Below are 11,838 nucleotides of genomic sequence, written 5' to 3' on the forward strand. Positions count from 1 at the left end.
CAACAAGAAATGCCACATTCAGTCAATCCACCCCGAATCCTTGCAGCCGCGTTGAGCATGGCGGTCGAGGACTCAAACTGTACCGTTCAAGTCCTTGTCTCAGAGTCACTGAGTTGATTGGTATGGAGCCAGGCACCTCCTGATCTGAATCTTGAACTGGCTCCAAATTCTGCATGTCCACACCCCCTGTAGTAGATGATTGAGAATTAGTAGCAGTCACCACCGGCCATGTGCACTGGCTCAAAATTCAGCATGTCCACACCCCATGTAGTAGATGATTGAGAATTAGTAGCAGTGACCACCGGATCCACTGTCAGGATGATCCATCCTCTCTCCTTCATCAGCTTCAGATCCCACTGTTTCCCTGAGCAGGAAGGTCTGGAATAGAAAATACAGAGGACATTAAACAACATTCACTCGGTACATGGCACTCATTTTGGTTTATAAGCTGGAAATTGAGCCATCAGTGCAGTGTCAAGTGTGTCAGGATGGCCGAGTGGTCTAAGGCGCTGCGTTCAGGTCGCAGTCTCCTTTGGAGGTGTGGGTTCGAATCCCGCTTCTGACAAGTGTCTTTTGCGAGGTGGATACATTTTTGGACTTTTTTTTTCCAAGCACCTGTATCAAAAACAATGTCAACAGTTTCTGTAAATTATCGATAAGATCTATTGTCCGTTGCTTGCACTAATTTCCTGAAGTTGGCTAAATCGCAGTAAATCGGTAAAGTGGGAAAACACAGCATCTTCAACAAATCATGATAGAGGGGCAGAGATAAAGGTTTCGATCCCACATATCAAGAGCGCAGCTGTCAATAGTTCAGCAGGTTCACAGTGCAGAAGGTTCAGTGGCACCAGGGTCCCCTGCGTCCCAATCACAGCTGGTTTTTAACTTCTGTATTCAGGGGATGGGAGGGGTGGGGGTGTTGCGTCGTGAACACACAGTGCCTGTTTTGCAGAGAAGTTTTAATAAATACACAAAGAATAATATGGAGTCTTTAGCCACGAGGAACACCTTCCCCTACCTTTTATTCTCTCCGATTCCACATCACCGCACCTACCATCCAACTCCAAAACTCGGGGGAGACTAACACTCCCTACCTCCCTTGGTGTGCATCATGGGCGTGCCCATGACGAACACAACATTTCTCCTTAACCAATACAAAACAAACATAGCTGCTCAAAAAAAAGATACTATACTAATCCAGTATACAAGAATAGTACACAACAATAAATACCACATTCAGTCAATCCACCCCGAATCCTTGCAGCCGCGTTGAGCATGGCGGTCGAGGACTCAAACTGTACCGTTCAAGTCCTTGTCTCAGAGGCACTGAGTTGATTGGTATGGAGCCAGGCACCTCCTGATCTGAATCTTGAACTGGCTCCAAATTCTGCATGTCCACACCCCCTGTAGTAGATGATTGAGAATTAGTAGCATTCACCACCGGCCATAAGCACTGGCTCAAAATTCTGCAAGTCCACACCCCATGTAGTAGATGATTGAGAATTAGTAGCAGTCACCACAGGGTCCACTGTCAGGATGATCCATCCTCTCTCCTTCATCAGCTTCAGATCCCACTGTTTCCCTGAGCAGGAAGGTCTGGAATTGAAAATACAGAGGACATTAAAAAACATTCACTCAGTACTTGGCACTCATTTTGGTTTATAAGCTGGAAATTGAGCCATCAGTCTGGTGTCAAGAGTGTCAGGATGGCCGGGTGGTCTAAGGTGCTGCATTCAGGTCACAGTCTCCCTTGGAGATGTGGGTTCAAACCCCTATTCTCACAAGTGTCTTTTGCGAGGTGGATACAATTTTGGACTTTTTTTTTTCCAAGCACCCTTATCAAAAACAATGTCAACAGTTTCTGTAAATTATCGATAAGATCTATTGTCCGTTGCTTGCACTAATTGCCTGAAGTTGGCTAAATCGCAGTAAATCGGTAAAGCAGGAAATCACAGCATCTTCAACAAATCGTGATAGAGGGGCCGAGATAAAGGTTTCGACCCTACATATCAAAAGCACAGCTGTCAATAGTTCAGCAGGTTCACAGTGCAGAAGGTTCAGTGGCACCAGGGTCCCCTGCGTCCCAATCACAGCTGGTTTTTAACTTCTGTATTCAGGGCATGGGAGGGGTGTGTTGCATCGTGCACACAAAGTGCCTGTTTCGCAAATAAGTTTTAATAAATACACAGAGAATAATATAGAGTCATTGGCCACGAGGAACACCTTCCCTGACCTTTTATTCTCTCTGGTTCCACGTCATCGCGCCTACCATCCAACTCCAAAACTCGGGGGAGACTAACACTCCCTACCTCCCTTGGTGTGCATCATAGGCGTGCCGATGACGAACACAACATTTCTCCTTAACCAATACAAAACAAACATAGCTGCTCAAAAAAAAAGATACTATACTAAACCAGTATACAAGAATAGTACACAACAAGAAATGCCACATTCAGTCAATCCACCCTGAATCCTTGCAGCCGCGTTGAGCATGGCGGTCGAGGACTCAAACTGTACCGTTCAAGTCCTTGTCTCAGAGGCACTGAGTTGATTGGTATGGAGCCAGGCACCTCCTGATCTGAATCTTGAACTGGCTCCAAATTCTGCATGTCCACACCCCCTGTAGTAGATGATTGAGAATTAGTAGCAGTCACCACCAGCCATGTGCACTGGCTCAAAATTCAGCATGTCCACACCCCATGTAGTAGATGATTGAGAATTAGTAGCAGTCACCACCGGATCCACTGTCAGGATGATCCATCCTCTCTCCTTCATCAGCTTCAGATCCCACTGTTTCCCTGAGCAGGAAGGTCTGGAATTGAAAATACAGAGGACATTAAACAACATTCTCTCAGTACATGGCACTCATTTTGGTTTATAAGCTGGAAATTGAGCCATCAGTGCAGTCTCACAAGTGTCAGGATTGCCGAGTGGTCTAAGACGCTGCGTTCAGGTCGCAGTCTCCTTTGGAGGCGTGGGTTCGAATCCCACTTCTGACAAGTGTCTTTTGCGAGGTGGATACATTTTTTGACTTTTTTTTTCCAAGCACCCGTATCAAAAACAATGTCAACTGTTTCTGTAAATTATCCGTTGCTTGCACTAATTTCCTGAAGTTGGCTAAATCGCAGTAAATCGGTAAAGCGGGAAATCACAGCATCTTCAACAAATCGTGATAGAGGGGCAGAGATAAAGGTTTTGACCCTACATATCAAGAGCGCAGCTGTCAATAGTTCAGCAGGTTCACAGTGCAGAAGGTTCAGTGGCACCAGGGTCCTCTGCGTCCCAATCACAGCTGGTTTTTAACTTCTGTATTCAGGGCATGGGAGGGGTGTGTTGCATCGTGCACACATGGTGCCTGTTTCGCAGATAAGTTCGAATAAATACACAGAGAATAATATAGAGTCATTGGCCACGAGGAACACCTTCCCTGGCCTTTTATTCTCTCCGGTTCCACGTCACCGCGCCTACCATCCAACTCCAAAACTCGGGGGAGACTAACACTCCCTACCTCCCTTGGTGTGCATCATAGGCGTGCCCATGACGAACACAAAATTTCTCCTTAACCAATACAAAACAAACATAGCTGCTCAAAAAAAAGATACTATACTAATCCAGTATAGAAGAATAGTACACAACAAGAAATGCCACATTCAGTCAATCCACCCCGAATCCTTGCAGCCGCGTTGAGCATGGCGGTCGAGGACTCAAACTGTACCGTTCACGTCCTTGTCTCAGAGGCACTGAGTTGATTGGTATGGAGCCAGGCACCTCCTGATCTGAATCTTGAACTGGCTCCAAATTCTGCATGTCCACACCCCTTGTAGCAAATGATTGAGAATTAGTAGCAGTCACCACCGGCCATGTGCACTGGCTCAAACTTCTGCATGTCCACACCCCAAGTAGTCGATGATTGAGAATTAGTAGCAGTCACCACCGGATTCACTGTCAGGATGATCCATCCTCTCTCCTTCATCAGCTTCAGATCCCACTGTTTCCCTGAGCAGGAAGGTCTGGAATTGAAAATACAGAGGACATTAAACAACATTCACTTAGTACATGGCACTCATTTTGGTTTATACGCTCGAAATTGAGCCATGAGCGAGGTGTTAAGAGTGTCAGGATGGCCGAGTGGTCTAAGGTGCTGCGTTCAGGTTGCAGCCTCCCTAGGAGGTGTAGGTTCAAATCCCACTTCTGACAAGTGTATTTTGCGAGGTGGATACATTTTTGGACTTTTTTTTCCCAAGCACCGTATCAAAAACAATGTCAACAGTTTCTGTAAATTATCGATAAGATCTATTTTCCGTTGCTTGCACTAATTGCCTGAAGTTGGCTAAATCGCAGTAAATCGGTAAAGCAGGAAATCACAGCATCTTCAACAAATCGTGATAGAGGGGCCGAGATAAAGGTTTCGACCCTACATATCAAAAGCGCAGCTGTCAATAGTTCAGCAGGTTCACAGTGCAGAAGGTTCAGTGGCACCAGGGTCCCGTGCGTCCCAATCAGAGCTGGTTTTTAACTTCTGTATTCAGGGGATAGGAGGGTGGGGGTGTTGCGTCGTGCACACACAGTGCCTGTTTTGCAGAGAAGTTTTAATGAATACACAAAGAATAATATGGAGTCTTTGGCCACGAGGAACACCTTCCCCTACCTTTTATTCTCTCCGATTCCACATCACCGCACCTACCATCCAACTCCAAAACTCGGGGGAGACTAACACTCCCTACCTCCCTTGGTGTGCATCATGGGCGTGCCCATGACGAACACAACATTTCTCCTTAACCAATACAAAACAAACATAGCTGCTCAAAAAAAAGATACTATACTAATCCAGTATACAAGAATAGTACACAACAATAAATACCACATTCAGTCAATCCACCCCAAATCCTTGCAGCCGCGTTGAGCATGGCGGTCGAGGACTCAAACTGTACCGTTCAAGTCCTTGTCTCAGAGGCACTGAGTTGATTGGTATGGAGCCAGGCACCTCCTGATCTGAATCTTGAACTGGCTCCAAATTCTGCATGTCCACACCCCCTGTAGTAGATGATTGAGAATTAGTAGCAGTCACCACCGGCCATATGCACTGGCTCAAAATTCTGCAAGTCCACACCCCATGTAGTAGATGATTGAGAATTAGTAGCAGTCACCACCGGATTCACTGTCAGGATGATCCATCGTCTCTCCTTCATCAGCTTCAGATCCCACTGTTTCCCTGAGCATGAAGGTCTGGAATTGAAAATACAGAGGATATTAAATAACATTCACTCAGTACATGGCACTCATTTTGGTTTATAAGCTGGAAATTGAGCCATCAGTCTGGTGTCAAGAATGTCAGGATGTCCAGGTGGTCTAAGGTGCTGCGTTCAGGTCACAGTCTTCCTTGGAGACGTAGGATCAAACCCCACTTCTGACAAGTGTCTTTTGCGAGGTGGATACATTTTTGGACCTTTTTTTTTCCAAGCACCCTTATCAAAAACAATGTCAACAGTTTCTGTAAATTAGCGATAAGATCTATTGTCCGTTGCTTGCACTAATTGCCTGAAGTTGGCTAAATCGCATGAAATCGGTAAAGCAGGAAATCCCAGCATCTTCAACAAATCGTGATAGAGTGGCCGAGATAAAGGTTTCGACCCTACATATCAAAAGCACAGCTGTCAATAGTTCAGCAGGTTCACAGTGCCGAAGGTTCAGTGGCACCAGGGTCCCCTGCGTCCCAATCACAGCTGGTTTTTAACTTCTGTATTCAGGGGATGGGAGGGGTGGGGGTGTTGCGTCGTGCACACACAGTGCCTGTTTTGCAGAGAAGTTTTAATAAATACACAAAGAATAATATGGAGTCTTTGGCCACGAGGAACACCTTCCCTGACCTTTTATTCTCTCCGGTTCCACGTCACCGCGCCTACCATCAAACTCCAAAACTCGGGGGAGACTAACACTCCCTACCTCCCTTTGTGTGCATCATAGGGGTGCCCATGACGAACACAACATTTCTCCTTAACCAATACAAAACAAACATAGCTGCTCAAAAAAAAGATACTATACTAAACCAGTATACAAGAATAGTACACAACAAGAAATGCCACATTCAGTCAATCCACCCCGAATCCTTGCAACCGCGTTGAGCATGGCGGTCGAGGACTCAAACTGTACCGTTCAAGTCCTTGTCTCAGAGGCACTGAGTTGATTGGTATGGAGCCAGGCACCTCCTGATCTGAATCTTGAACTGGCTCCAAATTCTGCATGTCCACACCCCTTGTAGTAGATGATTGAGAATTAGTAGCAGTCACCTCCGGCCATGTGCACTGGCTCAAACTTCTGCATGTCCACACCCCATGTAGTCGATGATTGAGAATTAGTAGCAGTCACCACCGGATTCACTGTCAGGATGATCCATCCTCTCTCCTTCATCAGCTTCAGATCCCACTGTTTCCCTGAGCAGGAAGGTCTGGAATTGAAAATACAGAGGACATTAAACAACATTCACTCAGTACATGGCACTCATTTTGGTTTATACGCTCGAAATTGATCCTTGAGCAAGGTGTAAAGAGTGTCAGGATGGCCGAGTGGTCTAAGGCGCTGCGTTCAGGTCGCAGCCTCCCTTGAAGGTGTGGGTTCAAATCCCACTTCTGACAAGTGTATTTTGCGAGGTGGATACATTTTTGGACTTCTTTTTCCCAAGCACCGTATCAAAAACAATGTCAACAGTTTCTGTAAATTATCGATAAGATCTATTTTCCGTTGCTTGCACTAATTGCCTGAAGTTGGCTAAATCGCAGTAAATCGGTAAAGCAGGAAATCACAGCATCTTCAACAAATCGTGATAGAGGGGCCGAGATAAAGGTTTCGACCCTACATATCAAAAGCGCAGCTGTCAATAGTTCAGCAGGTTCACAGTGCAGAAGGCTCAGTGGCACCAGGGTCCCCTGCGTCCCAATCACAGCTGGTTTTTAACTTCTGTATTCAGGGGATGGGAGGGCTGGGGGTGTTGCGTCGTGCACACACAGTGCCTGTTTTGCAGATAAGTTTTAATAAATACACAAAGAATAATATGGAGTCTTTGGCCACGAGGAACACCTTCCCCTACCTTTTATTCTCTCCGATTCCACATCACCGCACCTACCATCCAACTCCAAAACTCGGGGGAGACTAACACTCCCTACCTCCCTTGGTGTGCATCATGGGCATGCCCATGACGAACACAACATTTCTCCTTAACCAATACAAAACAAACATAGCTGCTCAAAAAAAAGATACTATACTAATCCAGTATACAAGAATAGTACACAACAATAAATACCACATTCAGTCAATCCACCCCGAATCCTTGCAGCCGCGTTGAGCATGGCGGTTGAGGACTCAAACTGTACCGTTCAAGTCCTTTCTCAGAGGCACTGAGTTGATTGGTATGGAGCCAGGCACCTCCTGATCTGAATCTTGAACTGGTTCCAAATTCTGCATGTCCACACCCCCTGTAGTAGATGATTGAGAATTAGTAGCAGTCACCACCGGATCCACTGTCAGGATGATCCATCCTCTCTCCTTCATCAGCTTCAGATCCCACTGTTTCCCTGAGCAGGAAGTTCTTGAATTGAAAATACAGAGGACATTAAACAACATTCACTCAGTACATGGCACTCATTTTGGTTTATGATCTGGAAATTGAGCCATCAGTGCATTGTTAAGAGTGTCAGGATGGCCGGGTGGTCTAAGGTGCTGCGTTCAGGTCACATTCTCCTTTGGAGGCGTGGGTTCGAATCCCACTTCTGACAAGTGTCTTTTGCGAGGTGGATACATTTTTGGACTTTTTTTTTCCAAGCACCCGTATCAAAAACAATGTCAACAGTTTCTGTAAATTATCGATAAGATCTATTGTCCGTTGCTTGCACTAATTTCCTGAAGTTGGCTAAATCGCAGTAAATCGGTAAAGCGGGAAATCACAGCATCTTCAACAAATCGTGATAGAGGGGCAGAGATAAAGGTTTCGACCCTACATATCAAGAGCGCAGCTGTCAATAGTTCAGCAGGTTCACAGTGCAGAAGGTTCAGTGGCACCAGGGTCCCCTGCGTCCCAATCACAGCTGGTTTTTAACTTCTGTATTCAGGGCATGGGAGGGGTGAGTTGCATCGTGCACACACGGTGCCTGTTTCGCAGATAAGTTTTAATAAAAACACAGAGAATAATATAGAGTCATTGGCCACGAGGAACACCTTCCCTGACCTTTTATTCTCTCCGGTTCTACGTCACCGCGCCTACCATCCAACTCCAAAACTCGGGGGAGACTAACATTCCCTACCTCCCTTGGTGTGCATCAGAGGCGTGCCCATGACGAACACAACATTTCTCCTTAACCAATACAAAACAAACATAGCTGCTCAAAAAAAAGATACTATACTAATCCAGTATACAAGAATAGTACACAACAAGAAATGCCACATTCAGTCAATCCACCCCGAATCCTTGCAGCCGCGTTGAGCATGGCGGTCGAGGACTCAAACTGTACCGTTCAAGTCCTTGTCTCAGAGGCACTGAGTTGATTGGTATGGAGCCAGGCACCTCCTGATCTGAATCTTGAACTGGCTCCAAATTCTGCATGTCGACACCCCCTGTAGTAGATGATTGAGAATTAGTAGCAGTCACCACCGGCCATGTGCACTAGCTCAAAATTCAGCATGTCCACACCCCATGTAGTAGATGATTGAGAATTAGTAGCAGTCACCACCAGATCCACTGTCATGATGATCCATCCTCTCTCCTTCATCAGCTTCAGATCCCACTGTTTCCCTGAGCAGTAAGGTCTGGAATTGAAAATACAGAGGACATTAAACAACATTCACTCAGTACATGGCACTCATTTTGGTTTATAAGCTGGAAATTGAGCCATCAGTGCAGTGTCAAGGGTGTTAGGATGGCCGAGTGGTCTAAGGCGCTGTGTTCAGGTCGCAGTCTCCTTTGGAGGCGTGGGTTCGAATCCCACTTCTGACAAGTGTCTTTTGCGAGGTGGATACATTTTTGGAATTTTTTTTACCAAGCACCCGTATCAAAAACAATGTCAACAGTTTCTGTAAATTATCGATAAGATCTTTTGTCCGTTGCTTGCACTAATTTCCTGAAGTTGGCTAAATCACAGTAAATTGGTAAAGCGGGAAATCACAGCATCTTCAAAAAATCGTGATAGAGGGGCAGAGATAAAGGTTTCGACCCTACATATCAAGAGCGCAGCTGTGAATAGTTCAGCAGGTTCACAGTGCAGAAGGTTCAGTGGCACCAGGGTCCCCTGCGTCCCAATCACAGCTGGTTTTTAACTTCTGTATTAAGGGCATGGGAGGGGTGTGTTGCGTCGTGCACACACAGTGCCAGTTTTGCAGATAAGTTTTAATAAATACACAAAGAATAATATGGAGTCTTTGGCCACGAGGAACACCTTCCCCTACCTTTTATTCTCTCCGGTTGCACGTCACCGCGCCTACCATCCAACTCCAAAACTCGGGGGAGACTAACACTCCCTACCTCCCTTGGTGTGCATCATAGGTGTGCCCATGACGAACACAACATTTCTCCTTAACCAATACAAAACAAACATAGCTGCTCAAAAAAAAGATACTATACTAATCCAGTATACAAGAATAGTACACAACAAGAAATGCCACATTCAGTCAATCCACCCCAAATCCTGGCAGCCGCGTTGAGCATGGCGGTCGAGGACTCAAACTGTACCGTTCAAGTCCTTGTCTCAGAGGCACTGAGTTGATTGGTATGGAGCCGGGCACCTCCTGATCTGAATCTTGAACTGGCTCCAAATTCTGCATGTCCACACCCCTTGTAGTAGATGATTGAGAATTAGTAGCAGTCACAACCGGCCATGTGCACTGGCTCAAACTTCTGCATGTCCACACCCCATGTAGTCGATGATTGAGAATTAGTAGCAGTCACCACCGGATTCACTGTCAGGATGATCCATCCTCTCTCCTTCATCAGCTTCAGATCCCACTGTTTTCCTGAGCAGGAAGGTCTGGAATTGAAAATACAGAGGACATTAAATAACATTCACTCAGTACATGGCACGCATTTTGGTTTAGAAGCTGAAAATTGAGCCATCCGTCTGGTGTCAAGAGTGTCAGGATGGCCAGGTGGTCTAAGGTGCTGGGTTCAGGTCGCAGTCTCCCTTGGAGACGTGGGTTCAAACCCCACTCCTGACAAGTGTCTTTTGCGAGGTGGATACATTTTTGGACTTTTTTTTTTCCAAGCACCGTTACCAAAAACAATGTCAACAGTTTCTGTAAATTATCGATAAGATCTATTGTCCGTTGCTTGCACTAATTGCCTGAAGTTGGCTAAATCCCAGTAAATCGATAAAGCAGGAAATCACAGCATCTTCAACAAATCGTGATAGATGGGCCGAGATAAAGGTTTCGACCCTACATATCAAAAGCACAGCTGTCAATAGTTCAGAAGGTTCACAGTGCAGAAGGTTCAGTGGCACCAGGGTCCCCTGCATCCCAATCACAGCTGGTTTTTAACTTCTGTATTCAGCGCATGGGAGGGGTGTGTTGCATCGTGCACACAGTGCCTGTTTCGCAGATAAGTTTTAATAAATACACAGAGAATAATATAGAGTCATTGGCCACGAGGAACACCTTCCCTGACCTTTTATTCTCTCCAGTTCCACGTCACTGCGCCTACCATCCAACTCCAAAACTCGGGGGAGACTAACACTCCCTACCTCCCTTGGTGTGCATCATAGGTGTGCCCATGACGAACACAACATTTCTCCTTAACAAATCCAAAACAAACATAGCTGCTCAAAAAAAAGATACTATACTAATCCAGTATACAAGAATGGTACACAACAAGAAATGCCACATTCAGTCAATCCACCCCGAATCCTTGCAGCCGCGTTGAGCATGGCGGTCGAGGACTCAAACTGTACCGTTCAAGTCCTTGTCTCAGAGGCACTGAGTTGATTGGTATGGAGCCAGGCACCTCCTGATCTGAATCTTGAACTAGCTCCAAATTCTGTATGTCCACATCCCCTGTAGTAGATGATTGAGAATTAGTAGCAGTCACCACCGGCCATGTGCACTGGCTCAAAATTCAGCATGTCCACACCCCATGTAGTAGATGATTGAGAATTAGTAGCAGTCACCACCGGATCCACTGTCAGGATCATCCATCCTCTCTCCTTCATCAGCTTCAGATCCCACTGTTTCCCTGAGCAGGAAGGTCTGGAATTGAAAATACAGAGGACATTAAACAACATTCACTCAGTACATGGCACTCATTTTGGTTTATAAGCTGGAAATTGAGCCATCAGTGCAGTGTCAAGAGTGTCAGGATGGCCGAGTGGTCTAAGGCGCTGCGTTCAGGTCGCAGTCTCCTTAGGCGGCGTGGGTTCGAATCCCACTTCTGACAAGTGTCTTTTGCGAGGTGGATACATTTTTGGACTTTTTTTTTCCAAGCACCCGTATCAAAAACAATGTCAACAGTTTCTGTAAATTATTGATAAGATCTATTGTCTGTTGCTTGCACTAATTTCCTGAAGTTGGCTAAATCGCAGTAAATCGGTAAAGCGGGAAATCACAGCATCTTCAACAAATCGTGATAGAGGGGCAGAGATAAAGGTTTCGACCCTACATATCAAGAGCGCAGCTGTCAATAGTTCAGCAGGTTCACAGTGCAGAAGGTTCAGTGGCACCAGGGTCCCCTGCGTCCCAATCACAGCTGGTTTTTAACTTCTGTATTCAGGGCATGGGAGGGGTGTGTTGCATCGTGCACACACGGTGCCTGTTTCGCAGATAAGTTTTAATAAATACACAGAGAATAATATAGAGTCATTGGCC

The 11,838-nt window shown here is 45.9% G+C and overlaps 3 non-coding genes across 3 annotated transcripts; all 3 read left to right on the forward strand.

The window, feature by feature from the left end:
* The first annotated feature begins 482 nt into the window (after positions 1-482).
* On the forward strand, positions 483-565 carry TRNAL-CAG (transfer RNA leucine (anticodon CAG)). Its single transcript has one exon. It is a non-coding gene; the product is annotated as a tRNA-Leu (tRNA).
* An 8,335-nt stretch (positions 566-8,900) lies between these two features.
* On the forward strand, positions 8,901-8,983 carry TRNAL-CAG (transfer RNA leucine (anticodon CAG)). The gene has a single exon. It is a non-coding gene; the product is annotated as a tRNA-Leu (tRNA).
* Positions 8,984-11,327: 2,344 nt separating this feature from the next.
* On the forward strand, positions 11,328-11,410 carry TRNAL-CAG (transfer RNA leucine (anticodon CAG)). Its single transcript has one exon. It is a non-coding gene; the product is annotated as a tRNA-Leu (tRNA).
* Positions 11,411-11,838: the final 428 nt, after the last annotated feature.

The sequence above is a fragment of the Pleurodeles waltl genome, unplaced genomic scaffold (genome assembly GCF_031143425.1).
Source record: "Pleurodeles waltl isolate 20211129_DDA unplaced genomic scaffold, aPleWal1.hap1.20221129 scaffold_39, whole genome shotgun sequence".
Classification (NCBI taxonomy): Eukaryota; Metazoa; Chordata; class Amphibia; order Caudata; family Salamandridae; genus Pleurodeles; species Pleurodeles waltl.